Source organism: Sphaeramia orbicularis, chromosome 17 (genome assembly GCF_902148855.1).
Source record: "Sphaeramia orbicularis chromosome 17, fSphaOr1.1, whole genome shotgun sequence".
Lineage (NCBI taxonomy): Eukaryota > Metazoa > Chordata > Actinopteri > Kurtiformes > Apogonidae > Sphaeramia > Sphaeramia orbicularis.
Window position 1 is genome coordinate 34,347,032 of NC_043973.1, and position 20,020 is coordinate 34,367,051.

Sequence of the window (20,020 nt, forward strand, 5' to 3'; positions counted from 1 at the left end):
ACAGGCTCAAGATATTTCTCCCTATTTTTTTTTTTTTCATTTCAGCTCATTGTAAACACACATTACAGTTCCAGTTGTCATTTTCCTTGTTTTTATTTTATCTATCTCAACCACAGCGCTCTTTGGTGCTTATTTTTGCCTGTTTTGTTAGTTTCCATTAACAGTGTGGACTCTGACAGGGTTACTACAGGCGAACCCCAGAGTACATCCCCATCCGAGACTGGAAGCGTCAGGGGCTGCTTCCCGTCCCCATGGTTCACTCCACCTTCCTTCTGGACCTGAGACGCAGCGCAAGCCGGGCCTTGACCTTTCACCCCCCTCACCCAGACTACGCCTACCATCTGGATGACATCATGGTCTTTGCCTTTTCTGCAAAGCAAGCAGGTGCAACGCAAGTTCAGTCGGATTCATGTTTTTTTAATAACACTGGTCAACAACAAATTTATTGTTTAAGTTTTTTGAGCTGATTTAGGATAATTTTGGTGTGCTGACTCCAAAAATCACATTAATTTTGCTCAATCAGGTCAACTTTCTGAACTATGCTACATATTGGCTTTTAACATTTTGCTTACATTTATGGGCATTTTCACATCATATGATACAAAATGTCAGCCCCTATGATGAACTGGCGACTTGTCCAGGGTGTACCCCGCCTTTGCCCCTATGTAGCTGGGATAGGCTCAAGCGACCCCCGTGACCCTAGTGAGGATAAAGCGGGTTCGGAAAATGAATGAATGATACAAAATCTTTCACATTTCTTGCAATAAACGAGTTCTGAAGATTTTACTTTTGCCAATTTATGATTAATGTTTTTTTTTAATATTACAGGTGAATTGAATGGCTTCGACTAGAAGATCTTGCAAAATAGCCTGACATATTCTGCTACATCTGCGGTGAATACACCATTGTACCTAACAGGAATCAAGTGATCAAATGATTTTTTTTTCTCTTAACCCTTTCATGCACGAATTATGAGAACCTTAGTCAAGATTTTTTCTTCACTGTTTAGCCATGAAAAAACAATGCGATCGAGTGTTTTTTTTTTCTATGGAATCACAAAAATATCCATGCATTTAATTTTTGAAGTAAAGAAACATGTGTTTAAAACCCAATATCAGAAAGTGATATGAAAACAATGAATAAAAACATTTTAATGCTGCTATCTGATGTCTTCTCACTTTTAACATATTCTAATGCTAGTAATTACTCACTTCATGGAGATAATATGCAAAAAAAAAAAAAACCTTCTTGTCTAAACAAATAACAATTGATTATACTTAAACATGTTAGTGCAGATCAGGTTTATCAAGAACAGTAAAGTTACAGTAATGATCTGAATTACAGTGTATGGGATGGTAAATAAGCGTCCACTGCGTTGGCTGATATGGAACTAAAACAACAAAACCCATTAATATACTAGAAGCACTCGGAGAGCGCAGACCTCCGCCAAGGCTGATCAGTGGGCCCCCCCGTGGGGCCCCCCCCCCCCGCTCACCACCCAAATTTAATCATTTCTTTCTTATCCCATTTCCCACCAACCCCGAAAATTTCATCCAAATCTGTCCATAACTTTTTGAGTTATGTTTCACACTAACGGACCGACAAACAAACAGACAGACAAACAAACAAACAAACCCTGGCAAAAACATAACCTCCTTGGCGGAGGGTAACAAGAGAACAGCTGGAGAGAAACTGGTCCACTGGAGTGGACAGTGCATGAAAGGGTTAAAACCTATTTGAGTGAGAACTATATAAAAATCTACGATAAAGTCACAAAAATGTAATCAATTTGTGAAAAGATCAAATTTTTCAAAATCAAATGAGCAAAAAAACCTGACCTGATTGAGAAAAACAGGTGTCATTTTTGGATTTAGCGGTGCAAATGGTCCTAATTCAGTTGAAAAAACCTAGACAACTTGCAAAAAACATTTCTTTTGTAACCCAGTGTAATCGGTGACGTGAGAAGAGCTGATGTCTTCTTCTCTGTGCAGAGGTTCAGATGTATGTGTGCAACAAGGAGCATTATGGGTATGTACCGGTGCCGCTTAGACAGCATCAAACCATGGAGGATGAGGAGGAGAGCTTTGTGCACACCCTCACAGAGGCAAATGAGTAAGTAGAGTACAACGTCTACTCCACTACATCTGAGGAGTGTAGACTTTTAGATAGATACTGGACTTTTTACTCTTCCAATCCAATCCAACTTTATTTGTAAAGCACTTTAAAACAACCACAGTGGACCAAAGTACTGTACAGAAAAATAAATAAAAACCAAATAACAGCGTATAATACAACAATAGATTAAAAGACACAGAACTGTAAAATAAATAAATAATAAATAAATAAAAAGCAATTCAGATCATTCATAATGTTGGCTACCAGGAACACACAACCTCATTATTCTTACAGTCAAAACTACTAAAGTTCACAGACATTGTGGACTATCAAACAGCTCAAATAATGTACAAAGCTAAAAATAATCTTTTACCAACAAATATACAGAAATTATTCAGTATTCATGAGGGGGGTTATGATTTAAGGGGGAAAATTAACTTTAAAATTCCCTTAATACGCACGACTAGGAAGGGTTTTTGTGTTTCTGTCAGCGGGGTGAGACTGTGGAACAGATTTATGTAGAGTTAAAGCAACGACCAAGCACCAAAGAATTTAAAAAGAGGTACAAAGACACAATTTTTCAGAGGTGCGGGGATGAGGGAGGGCTTGGGGATCACTGGGTGTGATAAAATATGTACAAGTATGTGGTAAGTGTGTGTAAATGTATGTATAGGTGTGTATGTGTGTGTGTATACAGGGTGGGAAGCAAATTTACAATATTTTGAGGCAGGGATTGAAAGACAGTGTATGACCAATTAGTTTATTGAAGTCATGAGAATTTATTTGCCACAAGAAAATTGACATAATAGAAAATGTTTTTATTCTATGTGTCCTCCTTCTTTCTCAATAACTGCCTTCACACGCTTCCTGAAACTTGCGCAAGTGTTCCTCAAATATTCGGGTGACAACTTCTCCCATTCTTCTTTAATAGTATCTTTAAGAAAGTCGACATTGCTGTGTGATGTTCTATTGGTAGCATGTTCTAAACGCCCCAAATAGCAGAATCCAGAGGGTTTAGATCTGGGCTAGAAGGCGGCGATAAAAACATGATTCCCAAAAATTGCTAAGTTGGATTTGTTGCTGTTGTCAACAAGTGTTTTGGTGTTCTTGTGTAAGATTTTAACTTCAAATCATATTTTACTGCATTTCTAATGGTCTTGTTGTCTACCTCAAGTTCAATTGCCATTTTTCCTCATGGATTTGGTTGGATCCTTTAGGATTTTGGATTTGAGAGCTTTAATAAAAGCTTTGGTACGTTTTTTGTTGCTTCCTCCACTTCCAGACTTTCTCGTAATAGTTTTGCTCATAGTCATTCTCTTCTTTCCATTATAAACAGTCTTTATGGACACTCCAACTATTTTGAAATCTCCTTGGTGTGACGAGTGCATTCAACAAATCACACACTCTTTTATGTTTGCTTTCCTGATTACTCATATGGGCAAAAGTTTCTGAAAAGGTATGGATAATAGTGTTAGGTATGATTATGACATCAATATATGTTTGGTTTCAAAACAATTGACATAGTGCCTGCTGAGAAAAAACAACTAAATGTTCATTGTAATTTTGCTTCCCCACCCTGTATATGTAGGTGTACATGTGTGTATAGATCGTGTATGAATATGTATTTACATATATGTGTTATTGTATTATGTGTTTATGTAAATCATATATATTTGATCATAATAATATAAAGCCAGAAACCTAATTATTTACTAGTAAGTATCAGTCAAATAATGGCATAGTGTATAGATCTGATTAGATGAGGAAGGTTATTGTTGTTATTAATTATATAAGGAGAAGGTGGAGTTTATAAGTTACACTTCTTCTCACTCCTTTTCGAATATGTATTATATGTCTTATGTTTAAGTGTTTTGCTTATTTATTTTCTTCTGTTTGACATTCATGTTCAAAATAAATACATCAGTCAATCAATCAATCAATAAAAATAAAGAATAGATAAACCTAAATAAACTATAAAATACAAGGCTAGATGAAAACATTAACCCTTTCATGCATGAATTATGAGACCCTTAAAGAAGATTTTTTTTTCTTTATTCCTCTTTGGGCATTAAAAAACAACAACAATGCAATTATTATTATTATTTTTTTTTTTTTTTTTTATGAAGCTTTTTTTTATGGAGTTGCAAAAATGTCCACCCGGCTGGACGCCATGTGTTTAATTTTTGAAGCAAAGAAACATGTATTTACTGAAATACTGTGTGAAAACTATGAAATAAAAACATTAAATGCTGCTAATTTGATATTTTCTCACATTTTAACATACACTACAGACAAAAAGTTATGGATATTTTTAATTTTTGGGCTATTTTTTTCAGTTGGGATTCTTGCACAATGCTTTTACTTTTCTGTTTGAATTGAATTAAAACACATTTTTTATTGACCAGACACAGTTTTATTTACAAATGGCAAAAATGACAAAAAAAAGACCAAAAAACAAAAAAAAAAAAAAAAAAAAAAAAAACAGAAATATCCTTAACTTTTTGTTTGTAGAGTACTCTAATACTAGTCATTACTCACTCATTGACATAGTATGCCCCCAAAAAAAGTAAAATAAAACTTTTTTTGTTAATGACAGTCTAATAACAATAACAAGGAACTGATTTACACTCAAACATGTTAGATCAGGTTTATCTAGAACAGAAAAGTTACAGTAATGGTCTGAATGTCAGTGTATTATTATGGGATGGTGCATTAGTGTCCACTGTGTTGGCTGATATGGAACTAAAACAACAAAACCCATGAATATACAAGAGAACAGATGGAGAAGAACTGACCACTGGAGTGACCACTGTGCATGAAAGGGTTAAAAGACATAGAGCAACTGTAAAGATAGATAGATAGATAGATAGATAGATAGATAGATAGATAGATAGATAGATAGATAGATAGATAGATAGATAGACAGAGAGACAGACAGACAGACAGACAGACAGACAGACAGACAGATAGATAGATAGATAGATAGATAGATAGATAGATAGATAGATAGATAGATAGATAGATAGATAGATAGATAGATAGATAGATAGATAGATAGATAGATAGATAGATAGATAGATAGATAGATAGAGAGTGTTACTGCTAGTTGTAGAGCAGGGCTCTAATAAATAAATAAATAAATAAAAATACAGAAGAATCGATAAAACCTACATAACACTATAAAATACAACACTAGATGAAAACATAAAAAGCTGTACAATTAAAAACAACAGCAAATAAGAACAATAAACCAATACCAAATAAAACAATTGAAAAAAAAAAAAAAAATCAGATCACTACTCTTTTACATTTGTCGGACAGCTGCAGTTACTTTTCAGATATTTGTGGCGGAAATCTGAGTAAAAGATGTCAAACCCAGAGCTCAGATTTATTACTTTAACCCATAAAGACCCAAACGTCCATCACCGACCTAAACCATCTGAACTGTTTAATACCTGTTGATCCATTACTCCTATCAATACATGTAAATAATTGGTGTAAAATGCAGTTTCTCAACTATAAATCATAATCAGATATGACTCATTTGGACATTCAGAGGCTCCATAGTTACCGTGGAAACACCGTCATCTTCTACAACACTGATTCACCAGTCAAACCCATGGAGTTGGATCAGTGACAGTGGATGGACACACTGGGTTTAGGTTCAGTTAAGGAGAGATTTTACAGGAAAAGTCACTTCTCCAGCATTTTTTTCAGTTTTTTATATAATAACCTCAACTTTAATCTGAGCTTTTATGAACATCTACATGATCAGTAAATTAAATATAGGAAAATACCTAATTTATCCTACTATATAATACACATTCTGTGTCCCATCAGTGTTCCATCACAGGAGGGTGTTTGTACAGGTTTTCCTCAGCCTTCAAAGACCTGATCACCGCCAAACTCGCCAAATGAATACAAACATTACCTGACTATCTACGAAGCACAATTTTATATCTGTATTCAAATGTCACGAGGTATGCTGGGAGATTTTTGCCTCTCTCTACTTTGAATTCTTCACCCCTGCCACCATACTCCATTTTTGGAAGTGGTTCTGCTGCCGTTCATGACATTTCTACTGCTAGCAGATGACGCTACAATGTGAAGGCTGCATTTACAATAATGTACAGGCACTTTTCACACACAGCGGCACCACGGGTAGAATGCCGCTAGTACTGATAAAATACAAATATAGAGCCTACTATTCTAAATAAATGGTGATAAATCATTTAAGAAAGGTAGATACAGAGAAAATTTAATTTAGGAAGTGACTTAAAAGTAGCCACTGGGTCTTTATGGGTTAATACAGCTTTTGCAAAAAAGGTCATTACCATTACAGACTTACAAAAGGTTCTGCAGTAAATTAACAAAGAATACATGGATTTCATTTTTTTTTACAGTCTCTTTAACAGCTTTTAGAGACAGGATACAGGATTGGAAGTAGGACATTAGTAGGATTCAAGCATGTGAAAATGAAGACAAAAAAGACAGAAAGAACATAATGGATGCACAGTTTATACATTTACACATTTACACATATACCTACATACATATAGGCCTGTATATCTACACATATACAGTGCATACATATACATATATACAGTACAGGCCAAAAGTTTGGACACACCTTCTCATTCTTCGCATTTTCTTTATTTTCATGACTATTTACATTGTAGATTCTCACTGAAGGCCTCAAAACTATGAATGAACACATGTGGAATTATGTACTTAACAAAAAGTGTGAAATAACTGAAAACATCTCTTATATTCTAGTTTCTTCAAAGTAGCCACCCTTTGCTCTGATGACTGCCTTGCACACCCTTGGCATTCTCTTGATGAGCTTCCAGAGGTAGTCACCTGAAATGGTTTTCACTTCATAGCTGTGCCTTGTCAGGGTTACTTAGTGGAATTTCTTGCCTTATTGATGGGGTTGGGACCATCAGTTGTGTTGTGCAGAAGTCAGGTTGATGCACAGCTGACAGCCCTATTGGACAACTGTTAGAATACATATTATGGCGAGAACCAATCAGCTAAGTAAAGACAAACGAGTGGCCATCATTACTTTAAGAAATGAAGGTCAGTCAGTCTAGAAAATTTCAAAAACTTTGAATGTGTCCCCAAGTGCAGTCGCAAAAACCATCAAGCGCTCCAACGAAACTGGCTCACATGAGGACCGCCCCAGGAAAGGAAGACCCAGAGTCACCTCTGACGCTGAAGATAAGTTCATCTGAGTCACCAGCCTCAGAAATCGCAAATTAACAGCAGCTCAGATTAGAGACCAGATGAATACCACACAGAGCTCTAGCAGCAGACACATCTCTACAACAACTGTTAAGAGGAGACTGCGTGAATCAGGCCTTCATGGTCAAATAGCTGCTAGGAAACCACTGCTCAGGAGAGGCAACAAACAGAAGAGATTTATTTGGGCCAAGAAACCCAAGGAATGGACATTAGACCAGTGGAAATCTGTGCTTTGGTCTGATGAGTCCAAATCTCAGATCTCTGGATCCAACCGCCGTGTCTTTGTGTGACGCAGAAAAGGTGAACGGATGGATGCTACATGCCTGGTTCCCACCGTGAAGCATGGAGGGGGAGGTGTGATGGTGTGGGGGTGCTTTGCTGGTGACGCTGTTGGGGATTTATTCAAGATTGAAGGCAACCTGAATCAGCATGGCTACCACAGCATCCTGAAGTGACATGCCATTCCATCCGGTTTGCGTTTAGTTGGACCATCATTTATGTTTCAACAGGACAATGACCCCAAACACACCTCCAGGCTGTGTGAGGGATATTTGACCAAGAAGGAGAGTGATGGAGTGCTGCGCCAGATGACCTGGCCTCCACAGTCACTGGACCTGAACCCAATCGAGATGGTTTGGGGTGAGCTGGACCGCAGAGTGAAGGCAAAAGGGCCAACAAGTGCTAAGCATCTCTGGGAACTTTTTCAAGACTGTTAGGAAACCATTTCAGGTGACGACCTCTTGAAGCTCATCAAGAGAATGCCAAGAGTGTGCAAAGCAGTCATCAGAGCAAAGGGTGGCTACTTTGAAGAAACTAGAATATAAGAGATGTTTTCAGTTATTTCACACTTTTTTGGTAAGTACATAATTCCACATGTGTTCATTCATAGTTTTGATGCCTTCAGTGAGAATCTACAATGTAAATAGTCATGAAAATAAAGAAAATGCAAAGAATGAGAAGGTGTGTCCAAACTTTTGGCCTGTACTGTACATACAGGTATATAGCTACACATACAGTTGCAGAAAAAATTACTAGACCATCAAAAGTCATGAAAAACAACGGTTCTGTAACCCAGTCCTAACTCCTGTGTGTGCCATGTGACTAAAACAGAAAAGAAAACATGGAATGAATAAAAGCACTGTTTTTGTCAGTACAATGACACAGATACTGATGGAAGAACTGAAGGGATTTGGGTTTTTATCCAGAAAACATGTTAAATGCATAGATATCAGCTGTGAAATTCAACTACTGTGAGCTGTTTTTGTTGTTCTCATTATATTTGTCCAAACAAATGGATCTTTAGTTGGACCAGGCATTAAAATGAACAAGAAATTGTAGAAAACAAGGGGTGGTCTAATATTTTTTTCTGTGACTGTACATATACATATACTCTATATATATTTGCCCAAAAAAGAGTGGGAAGAAGTACAATTTATTTACTCCAACTCCCATTCCAGTCATATATTCCTTAATAGTATAATTTTTTTCATCTGCTTCCTATATAAGTATAACATACTGTGGCATGTTTGCCGCAGTGCATTATTGGTAGTGGGTATTTTGTTGTAAATGTGTTATTTTTATGTGCAAGAATTCAGTGGGTTGTTGTGTTAGTACTAGTTTTGACTTAGTATGTGTATGGCAATGTTTATTGGCCTTTTTGTGTACTTTTTTTTGTATTTTTGTAATTTCTAAAGTTGCACCCTGAGTGAGAGCCATAGGCAGAGCAATGGCTATCCTGTTGTGATTGTTCATCAATGTTTCTTCCTACTTATCAAATTAGTAACTCACCTTATGTTATTATTTTACACAGAGCTGACTACTTACTAACTCCCACCTATGCTACAATACTGTGTAAAATGTTACATATTATAATGCTGATGTATATATACCAGTAATATCATTCTGGTATTAACTATTTTCAAAAACTCCCCAGCATGTACTATTATCTATATCATCTGTGTTATTATGACAGTCATGATCACCACCATCATTTCTATTCAAATTCTATAATACAATAAGATTTTATTACTGTCTTTTGTCTCACCATCACCACATCACTACTATAAACAATACATTTTGCTGATAATACTTTAACACTTTTAATAGTTACAATAATGACACTTTAACATATATAGCGTCTCAGTATTTACTTCACCACTGTCTGTTTTATTGTTTTTCACATACACTGCTGCCCATAAAGTTGGAATAGTTTAGTTTTTAGACCCATTCCTCTTTATATTCCTGTCTTTGACCTGGTGCAGTGATTACATATGAGTCCCAGTTCAAAGGATTCAAAGGAGTTTATTTATCATTCCATCACAGAGAAAGAATGAAACTAGTTACTGAGGACCTGTATTAGCCATAGCAATATAGAATAAATAACTAATAAATAAATGAATACATTAAAATTGACTAAAATCTAAGGCTAATTTAAAAAATAAAGTAACATATACGTCTAAAATTTAGCTTTAAAATACCTACATAAAATAATGGCACATTTACAACCCTACACTTCTATAAGAATCTGTGTAAATAAATCACATCATCACAGTCATTTCATGAGGAGAAGTAACAGTATTTTATTCAATCCTTCTGAACCACAGTGTATTAGACTTTACATTTCAGAGTTAAGGCTCTCTTTTTCCCATCTTTACTCACTATTTCCTAAACCGTCGTTTTTGTTCTCACACTCCTGACACATGTCTCACCGCTCTGTTAAAGCCCACCGCCTCTCATTTCACTTGCTCCTCTTTTTATTTGACAATTTCCACACCGGTTTAATGTTGAACTGAACTAGGAATACCCCTTACAACTGCAGGCCCATGCAAGAAAATGTCAGTTTAACCCTTTCATGCATGAATTATGAGAACCTTAGTCAATATTTTTTGCCTGAGTGTTTTTATTCCTCTTTAGGCATTAAAAAAATGATGTAATTGTTTTTTTTTAACCCTTTCATGCATGAATTATGACAACCGTAGTCAAGATTTTTTTCTTTTTTCTTGTTTTTATCCCTCCTTAGGCATGAAAAAAAAAGCAATTGAGTTTTTTTTTTTTTTTAATGAAGTTACAAACATGTCCATGCGTTTAATTTTTGAAGTAAAGAAACGTGTTTAAAACCCAATATCAGAAAGTGAGATAAAAACAATTAAATGAAAAGATTTTAATTCTACTAATCTGATGTTTTCTCACATTTTAACATATTCTACTGCTAGTTATTACTCACTTCATGGAGGTAATATGCACAAACACCCCCCACCCCACCCCTTAAAAAAAAAAAAAAAAGCTTTTTGTCCAACAAATAACAATTGATTTACTCTAAAACATGTTACTGCAGATCAGGTTTATCAAGAACAGCAAAGTTACAGTATTGGGATGAATTGCAGTTTATGGGATGATGTATATATGTCTATAAATAAATAAAATTTATGTATAAGCGTCCACAGTGTTGGCTGATATGAACTAAAAAAACAACAAAACCCATGAATACACAAGAGAACAGCTGTAGAATAGCTGTCCACTGTGGTGACCACTATGCATGAAAGGGTTAATGAATCTATTTTTTGTGGAGTTAGAAAAATGTCCACTCAGCTGGACACCATGCGTTTAATTTTTGAAGCAAAGAAACATGTATTTAAAACTCATCATCAGAAAGTGATATACTGTGTGAAAACAATGAAATAAAAACATTTTTAATGCATCTAATCTGATGCTTTCTCACATTTTTATCAAACTAATACTAGTTATTAATCACCTCATGGAGAAAATATCTTCCTGAGACCCAGGAAATTGATAATTTTAGCTTTTTTACATTAAAAATGGTCTTGATTGGAAACTGCATAATGCAACATTTTTTTCCACATACATTTAAAAAATCATTTTTATTTATTGATTTATTTTTTTTAATGGAATGTCCTTTGCAATGGACAGTATTTTTTAAGTTAAACTGTCAGAGGACAAAATGCATTGCTGGGTCTCAAGAGGATACGCAAAAAAAACCCCACAAAAAAACACAAAAAAAACAGAAAACTGTTAATTACAGTCTAATAACAAATAGCAATTAATTTACACTAAACCATGTTAGTGCAGATCAGATTTATCAAGAGCAGAAAAGTTACAATAATGGTCTGAATAACAGAGTATTATTATGGGATGGTGCATAAGTGTCCACTGTGTTGGCTGATATGGAACTAAAACAAAACCCATGAATATACAAGAGAACAGCTGGAGAAGAACTGTCCACTGAAGTGACCACTGTGCATGAAAGGGTTAATGTGTTTTATGTGAACTGCTTTGACTAGTTGACTTCACCTTGGAGCCTTCGCAGTATCTGCACCCTGCACCGAAACAACCGGGAAAGATGGGCTTTGATGAGGTAAACATGCACAGAAGTATTTATGAGAACAGGATTGGGTTCCACAGATGATTTAAGAGTCTCTTTATTCCCTGTTAGATCTACCTGATCAACCTGAAGCGCCGTTCAGACCGACGGCAGAGGATGCTCCGAACTCTGGCCGTCCTCGGCATCAACGCCACATTCACAGAAGCCGTGGATGGCAAGTATGACATAAGAGCAAACGAGAACTTTGAATCCTTGGCCTTTGAAACCACGTGAGATGTTTGAATTGTATTATTTTTATTCAGTTGTTTAATTTGGTGTTGGTTTTGTTGTTGTTTTTAATTGTACAGCTTTTTATGTTTTTAATCTATTCTTGTATTTTATTATTTTATTCAGGTTTTATCTACTCCTCTGTATTTTATTTATTTATTTATTTATCTATTCTTGTATTTTATTCTGTTATTTTGTTTTTTATTTATTTTTCTGCACAGCACTTTGGTCCACTGTAGTTGTTTTAAAGTGCTTTACAAATAAAGTTGGATTGGATTGGATTGGATTAGAGGAGCATAAAACATACAAATATATAAAAGCATAAACATAAAAACAATAGAAGTTCCTCTTGAAAAAGCATCACAATAAAAGACATTTTAGAATTAATGGTTTATCCAAATGTATTGATAAATGAATAAGAAATCGGTACTGAAGTGTTGGAGCAGACATACATTTTTTATTCAAAATGCTCATCTATCCTCTATTCTTAACTATAGTTAGAAACACAAATTAATGTAGCCACATAAATAAATGTTTAATGGAAATGTTGAAGTACAAATTTCTCTAAATTATACTAATTGGATACAAGGCAAGGTAAGGGAAATTAATTTATATAGCACCATTCATACACAAGTGCTTTACAAAGGCATAAAATTTCATTAAAACCATAGAGAATAAAACATAAACAAAAGGAAAAGATGAAGGAAATTAAAACAGGAATAAGAGATAGTTAAAACAGAAGCTAAAAACAGTGACTAAAATGAAAAATTTAATGTCAAATCAATCAAGTGCAGGTATTAGAACTGAAAAATCTAATGCAAGTAACTCAGCTTCCACCTTCACTCTTGTATCATCGACGTGTGATAAAATATCTGTTAGTACAAATGGGAAGTGGAGTTAACAGCCTGTAAAAAGCACAGTTATAGTAGAGTTATTGTGTATTCAGAAAACAAGAAGTAACCCTTTATCTGTTCGTATTTGTTTACTGTCAGTTTCAACGTCTTAAAGCTGATGATGGCTGGGAATAAACGTAGATGCTTGTGTTTTTCCAGAGCCTTGAACTCCTCTCAGCTGCAGGCTTTGGGGATCGACATGCTGCCCGGGTACACAGACCCGTATTCAGAGCGTGTCCTGACCAGAGGGGAGATCGGATGCTTCCTCAGCCATTACAACATCTGGAAACAGGTGGAAAATAACAGTCTGAGACACTGTTATTATGTTCACGATCACTAAAGCAGATTTTATGAAAGATGCACCCCTTTTCTCAAAACCACACACACAAAACCCATTCACTCAAGATCTTTCTGATCTGAAAGAAAAAAGAATCAAATAAGTGTCTCAAAAGTATTTTACCTGTGCTCAAAAACAAACAGTGCTTTCAGATCTGGCACAGCCGATCGACGTATAGGCACTAAAGAGCAGACAATACACACGACAAAACAGGCATAATGGAAAACACTGCATCCAAAGCATGCAGAACGTAATGTTTGTTATGTATTTAACATTCAACATCAGAAAAAAATATAAATTAATGCAATGAAAAGCACATTACTGTAAAACATTTTCAAAACTAAAAAAGCAGTCGGAGAGCGCAGACCTCCGCCAAGGCAGATCAGTTTTCAGTTTGTTCATGTTATTCACATCTTTTGAAAAGGATAGTTTGTAGATGTAAACCTTTTCATAATGTAAATTTACTTCTTTCACTCTGAAACATAGAGAAAAGTTTGGAGTTGACATTATTTCTATATTATTCTGTTATTATTTTACAGGTTGGGCCCACTGCAGATCAGATTTAGCTGAATGTGGAACTGAACTAACAAGAGTTTGACAGCCCTGGTCTAGTGGACCAACAGGGATTAAACAGTTTCAGTGGATGATTTTGGTCACCAGTGGTTGTTTGGGTCTTTATAGGTTAAGGTTGGGCTAAAAGAGAGAATTTGCTGATAAAAAAAAATGGGCTCAGGGAATGGTGTTAAGTGTTTGAGCATTTCAGAAGAACTGCCACAGCTTGTAGTGTCTAAGGTGAGGGTGATGTGCAGCTTGTCAGTGCCTCAGCCTGCTGTGTGGCGCCCTCTAGGTGGTGCAGCAGGAACTGCAGCAGGTGCTTGTTCTGGAGGATGATGTGAGGTTCGAGCCCAGGTTTGGCAGGAGGCTTATGAGCATCATGGAGGATGTGCACAGAGAAAGACTGGACTGGGATCTCATGTAAGGCCACTCTGAATCTGTTTTTTTTTTTCCATTTGAATTCTTTGCATTTTCCATTTTCTTTTAACCCTTTCATTCATACTGGTCACTCCAGTGGTCACTCTAGTGGTCACTCCAGTGGACAGTTCTTCTCCAGCTGTTCTCTTGTATATTCACAGGTTTTGTTGTTTTAGTTCCATATCAGCCAACACAGTGGACACTAATGCACCATCCCATAATAATACACTGACATTCAGACCATTAGTGTAACTTTGCTGTTCTACAGGGTGGGGAAGCAAAATTTACATTATTTTGAGGCAGGGATTGAAAAACAGTGTATGACCAGTTAGTTTATTGAAAGTCATGAGAATTTATTTGCCACAAGAAAATGTACATAATAGAAAATGTTTTTATTCTGTGTGTCCTCCTTCTTTCTCAATAACTGCCTTCACACGCTTCCTGAAACTTGCGCAAGTGTTCCTCAAATATTGAGGTGACAACTTCTCCCATTCTTCTTTAATAGTATCTTCCAGACTTTCTCGTAATAGTTTTGCTCATAGTCATTCTCTTCTTTACATTATAAACAGTCTTTATGGACACTCCGACTATTTTTGAAATCTCCTTTGGTGTGACGAGTGCATTCAGCAAATCACACACTCTTTGACGTTTGCTTTCCTGATTACTCATATGGGCAAAAGTTTGTGAAAAGGTATGGATAATAGTGTTAGGTATGATTATGACATCAATATATGTTTGGTTTCAAAGCAACTGACGTAGTGCCTGCTGAGAAAAAACAACTAAATGTTCATTGTAAATTTTGCCTCCCCACTCTGTAGATAAACCTGATCTGCACTAACATGTGTTAAATCAATTGCTAATTGTTATTAGACTGTAATTAACAGTTTTCTTAATCAAAAAGGTTTTTTGTTTGTATATTGTCTGCATGAAGTGAGTAATAACTAGTATTAGAGTATGTTAAAATGTGAGAAAACATCAGATTAGCTGCATGAAAAATGTTTTTATTTCATAGTTTTCACACAGTTTATCACTTTCTGTTATTGCATTTTAAAAACATGTTTGTTTTTTTGCTTCAAAAATTAAACCCATGCTGTCCAGCTGAGTGGACATTTTTGTACCTCCATGAAAAATAGGTTCATTAAAAAATTTCAATCGCATCATTTTTTTCATGCCTAAAGAGGAATGAAAACATTCAGGAAAAAAAACTCAACTAAACTTCTCATAATTCATGCATGAACAGATTAATCACTGATTGTTGTTTCTCTCTGAAGTTACGTAGGCCGCAAACGGCTGCAGGTGAAGAAGCCAGAGCTGTGGGTGAAGGGCTTCAAGAACCTGGTGCATGCTGGGTACTCCTACTGGACTCTGGGTTATGTCCTGTCGCTAAAAGGAGCCAAGAAGCTCCTGGAGGCCAAACCTCTGAACAAAATGCTGCCTGTTGATGAGTTCCTTCCAATTATGTTCAACAAACACCCCAAGTGAGTCCTCCTGTGACAAACTTTAATATTCCACAACAGGGATCATATTTATTCATATGTAAAGTTCTGAACACTGTCAGAGCTGGTTTTAGTTTGGGTTGTACTTTTCTCATGCTAGTGATGGGACTGTTGTTTCTTTGAAGGGAGTTGTTCAATCAGGAGTCGTTCACTGAAAAGAGTCGTTCAACAGACTGGCTCTGTTATGTTTTTGGCATTATTTTGAAACACCAATGTTTGAATGACTAAATAGGCTACATGTGATGAATGACATTCCATTTTAAAGGTGTTTAATTGGCGTGGCAGTAAATATTATCTTACCGTAAAAAAGAATCGTTAGTTGAAATGTGTGGAATAAATCCATGACATGAGAGGAGACATTGGACAAATGATGGAACTGGACCAAAAACATCACAGTACATTATGTGGACTAGTCTGTAGGCTAAAAATGAAGAAGAAAATAAAACATTTTCTTATTAAATAACATTTTATTCTCCTCAAAACAAGAACAATAAATGTGTGTAAACATACGGAAAAAATTGCACAAAACACAACAGTGATTAGTCACTGCAATTACCAAAATACCTGAACTGTAGTGACATTCTCAGAACTAGAACAGTCTGTTGGTAAATTGACAGGCAATCAGACACTCCCTCCTTAAAAAAAAAAAAAAAAAAAAAAAAAAAGAACGGCTCTTTACAAAGACTCGGTTCCCATCGTTCATTTCAAAGAGCCATTCAAAAGATTCGATTCATTCATGAACGTCACATCACTATCTCATGCAATTCTTGGATCAGTTTGTAAAAAAAAACAGTACCATGTGATACACAGTTTTGTATATGTGACAACATGATTTCGAGAGATTGGACAAGATTCATGTTTACAGAACTGCAGGGCTGGAATAACTGACAGACCTGGTCAGTGTAGAAGAAAAAAGAAAAAGACCAAACTGTTGAACAGTGTGCAAAGGGGAAAGAAACTACAAAATTAGGAGTTATGTAATTAAAAAGCCCTTAGTGTGATTATGCTAAACCTCTTGCCATTCATTGGTTGATCATAACTTTCACATATTATCCTTCGTTCATTAATCAATTCAGGACAGATTTACTAAAAGAGCGAGATTACTACAACTGCTTTAATTTTATATGAACTAATATTGAGATGTTTTTGGGGTAACTAAGTACTAGTATAATGCATTTTACTAATTTGACATAAGAAATTTATATTAATGACAGGCAAAAAAAAAAGTGTTAGCATTAAAATAAATTTAAAAAAAAAAATCTAAATTAGCATGATAAATGTCAAATCATCATTTCCTTAAGGTTCCCAGACTGATATTTGGCCCTGAGTGAAAGCTGAAGAAACCAAATGGCTGTTTGTTTTTTAAAGTTATTTGCAATGGAAATAACAAGATGAAAATTATGTTAAAGACCTAATGAGACAAAGACACACCTGTCGCTTGTGATATGTGAGTTAGTGCTTATTTTGTGATTTATTTTGGTTTAATATTGCTAAATCAAAATACAGAAATTGATTGCACTCTGAGATCTCATTAAAAGAAATTAGAGAAGGCTCTAAAATGTTCTCTATGGTCAGAACATGGTTAACACGAGAAACCAAACATTCAAAACCATATTAAGGATTTTTTTTTTCAATATCAGAATATGCAAGATTGCAATTAGAAGAAGTAGAATCAAGTAAAACAACATAATATGTTTTGCTTCATTTAACATTAGCATTAAAATTAACATTAACATTCAGTTAATAGTGAAAATAAAACACACCCAAAAGACCTAATATAGATGCTGATTTCCAAGGAAACTTATCATGATACATATTATTATAATGTCATGATTCTAATTTTATTATCCATAATAAAATTGATCATTAAGTTAAAAAAACCCAACAACAAACAAAACAACTGCATAGAAGTGTTTGTATGATTTTACCAGAAGATTTGTTCAAGACAAGGAAAAAGTGTTTTTAAGAGCAGCTGACGTAACCCTTTATAGAAATATTCTGAAACTCAAAACTTCAATCTTAGCGTGTTATTGGAGGACAGAACAAGACTTTGTTAGTTTTGTAAAATTTTTCAAAATGTTTTATTGTCATGTAGAAAATGAAGGTTGATGAAGTTACCATATTTAGTCCCTTACCCATACGTGGCAAAAAAAAAAAAATACAAACAAAAAAAAATACAAATAGTATATATGAAAAATACAAGAAAAAACACATGTAAGGTGAAAGGAACGTGTATTTTAGAGCATTAGACTAACATCAGTGCTGGTCCAGACCCCTGTCCACATCCACATGACCCCTTTGAACGTCATTCCTTACATTAGTACCATTAGAGGTGGACCTGACAGACCCTGGAGACCACATTGGACCTCAGATTTTGGACTCACTGTCCTCACTGGAACTGTTGCTGTCACTAGTCTCTTTTCCATTGGACATCTGCGCAAAACTTTACCAATATTTACTAAATGTCAAAAAAACAGAAGTGCGTAATGTCAGTTTTTCCATTAAATCACAAATGCGATGATTTCTTTATTTATTATTGCGAAATGACACGAGAAGTCATTCCATAAACATGGTGACGAACATAAATAGGATTTACAGATATATTCATTATTCTTCTATATTCCCCCTCTATCTCCTACTAAATTAAAAAATGATGTGGTTTCCTGGTGTGTCCACACATACACACACGTTCCTTCTTCTTCTCTTGTTGTAACGTACGTCATCATCCAGTTTTTTTAATTCACCTGACTCTAGTTGCAAAAAATGTCTTCCGTTGCAGTTTTGTGTGATATAACACTTGCGCTACGCCCGAAAAACCACCTCTTGCCAGCACAAAAACGTTTCATCGAAAAATGAGACTTTGGGCAAAATTGTCATTTTTTCCATTAGATAAAGTTTTATGCACAAGTTATATTTGTACAATTTGAGGGTCAATGTACGTAAATATGGTGTTGATTTACAGATATATTCATTATTATTATATATTACCCCACTATCTTGTACTAAATTAAAAAATGATGTGGTTTTCTGGTGTGTCCACACATACACACACATTTCTTCTTCTTCTTCTCTTGTTGTAACGTACGTCAACATCCAGTTTTATAATTCACCTGACTCTAGTTGCAAAAACAACTCTTTCCATTTCAGTTTTGTGTGATATACCATTTGTGCTACGCCTGAAAAACCACCTCTTGCCAGTGCAAAAACTTTTCATCAAAAAATGAGACTTAGGTAAATTTTTATGCACAAGTTATATTTGCACAATTTGAGGGTCAATGGAAAAGCGACCGCTGTCTTGTAATGGATGCGGAAATGACCAAAAATAGTCACTTGCCTGATAAAGGGTTAATATAAACTTAAATCCTGATCCAAGAAATGGACTGACAGAAAGTGTAAATCTTTTGCATCTCTTCTCTCCTCCTCAGTGCTGAGTACTTGCACTACTTCGAGCCCAGGGACCTGCAGGCCTTTTCGGTGGAGCCTCTGTTACTGTTTCCCACACACTACACCGGTGAGCCCGGATACTTCAGCGACACGGAGACCTCCACCATCTGGGACGACGAGGCCGTGGAGACAGACTGGGACAGAGGAGGCACCAAACATCAGCCACAGGAGCCAGGAAGTGGAGAAACAGGGCCTGGACCTGCGGACCCTCGGTCTGCTGGGGGTCAAGTGTCATCCTTTGTATCCAACGGCAACAGAGATGAACTTTGAGGGACACTGAGCACACACAGTCAGTGATGTCAACCATAATTTATCTTATTTCTGCAACCTGTTCTTTTTTTTTTTTTTTTTTTTTTTTTTTAGATGTAAGACAGTGCTACCTGAAACTTTATGAACCCTCTACAATTTTGTCATTTTCTACACACACTTTATCTAAAACTAGAGAGCAATATTTGTAATTTTTAAGCCCTAAAACCAGGGCTGTCAAACATGCAGCCTGGGGGCCAAATGCATCCCACCAAAGGTTCCAATCCGACCCCTGGGATGAATTTACAAAGTGTATAAATTCCACAGTCCAGGCTGTGGAACTCATTTTAGTTGTGGTTCCACATCCAGACCAATCTGATCTACAATCAAATAATAACAGCAGAAGAACCCACAAAAAAGAATGACTCCGTATTTTTTTCTCAGTTCGATGTGAAAAAAATAATATTACATTATGGCAACAAATAAGGACAACTTCAAATATTTGTCTTTGTTTTAGTGCAAAAAATAACATTAAATTATGAAAATATTTCCATTTCCAAACTCTCCTGTAACAATAAAATGTGAATAACATGAACAAATGTGACCAGCCTGAAATATCTGTATTAAATTCAGCCCAATTTGAACTCTTTTCTTCCTGTTCCTCAGT

General features: G+C 35.6%; 1 pseudogene; it reads left to right on the plus strand.

The window, feature by feature from the left end:
• Positions 1 to 19,416, plus strand: part of LOC115437065 (procollagen galactosyltransferase 2-like) — a 25,098-nt pseudogene extending 5,682 nt beyond the window's left edge.
• Positions 19,417 to 20,020: the final 604 nt, after the last annotated feature.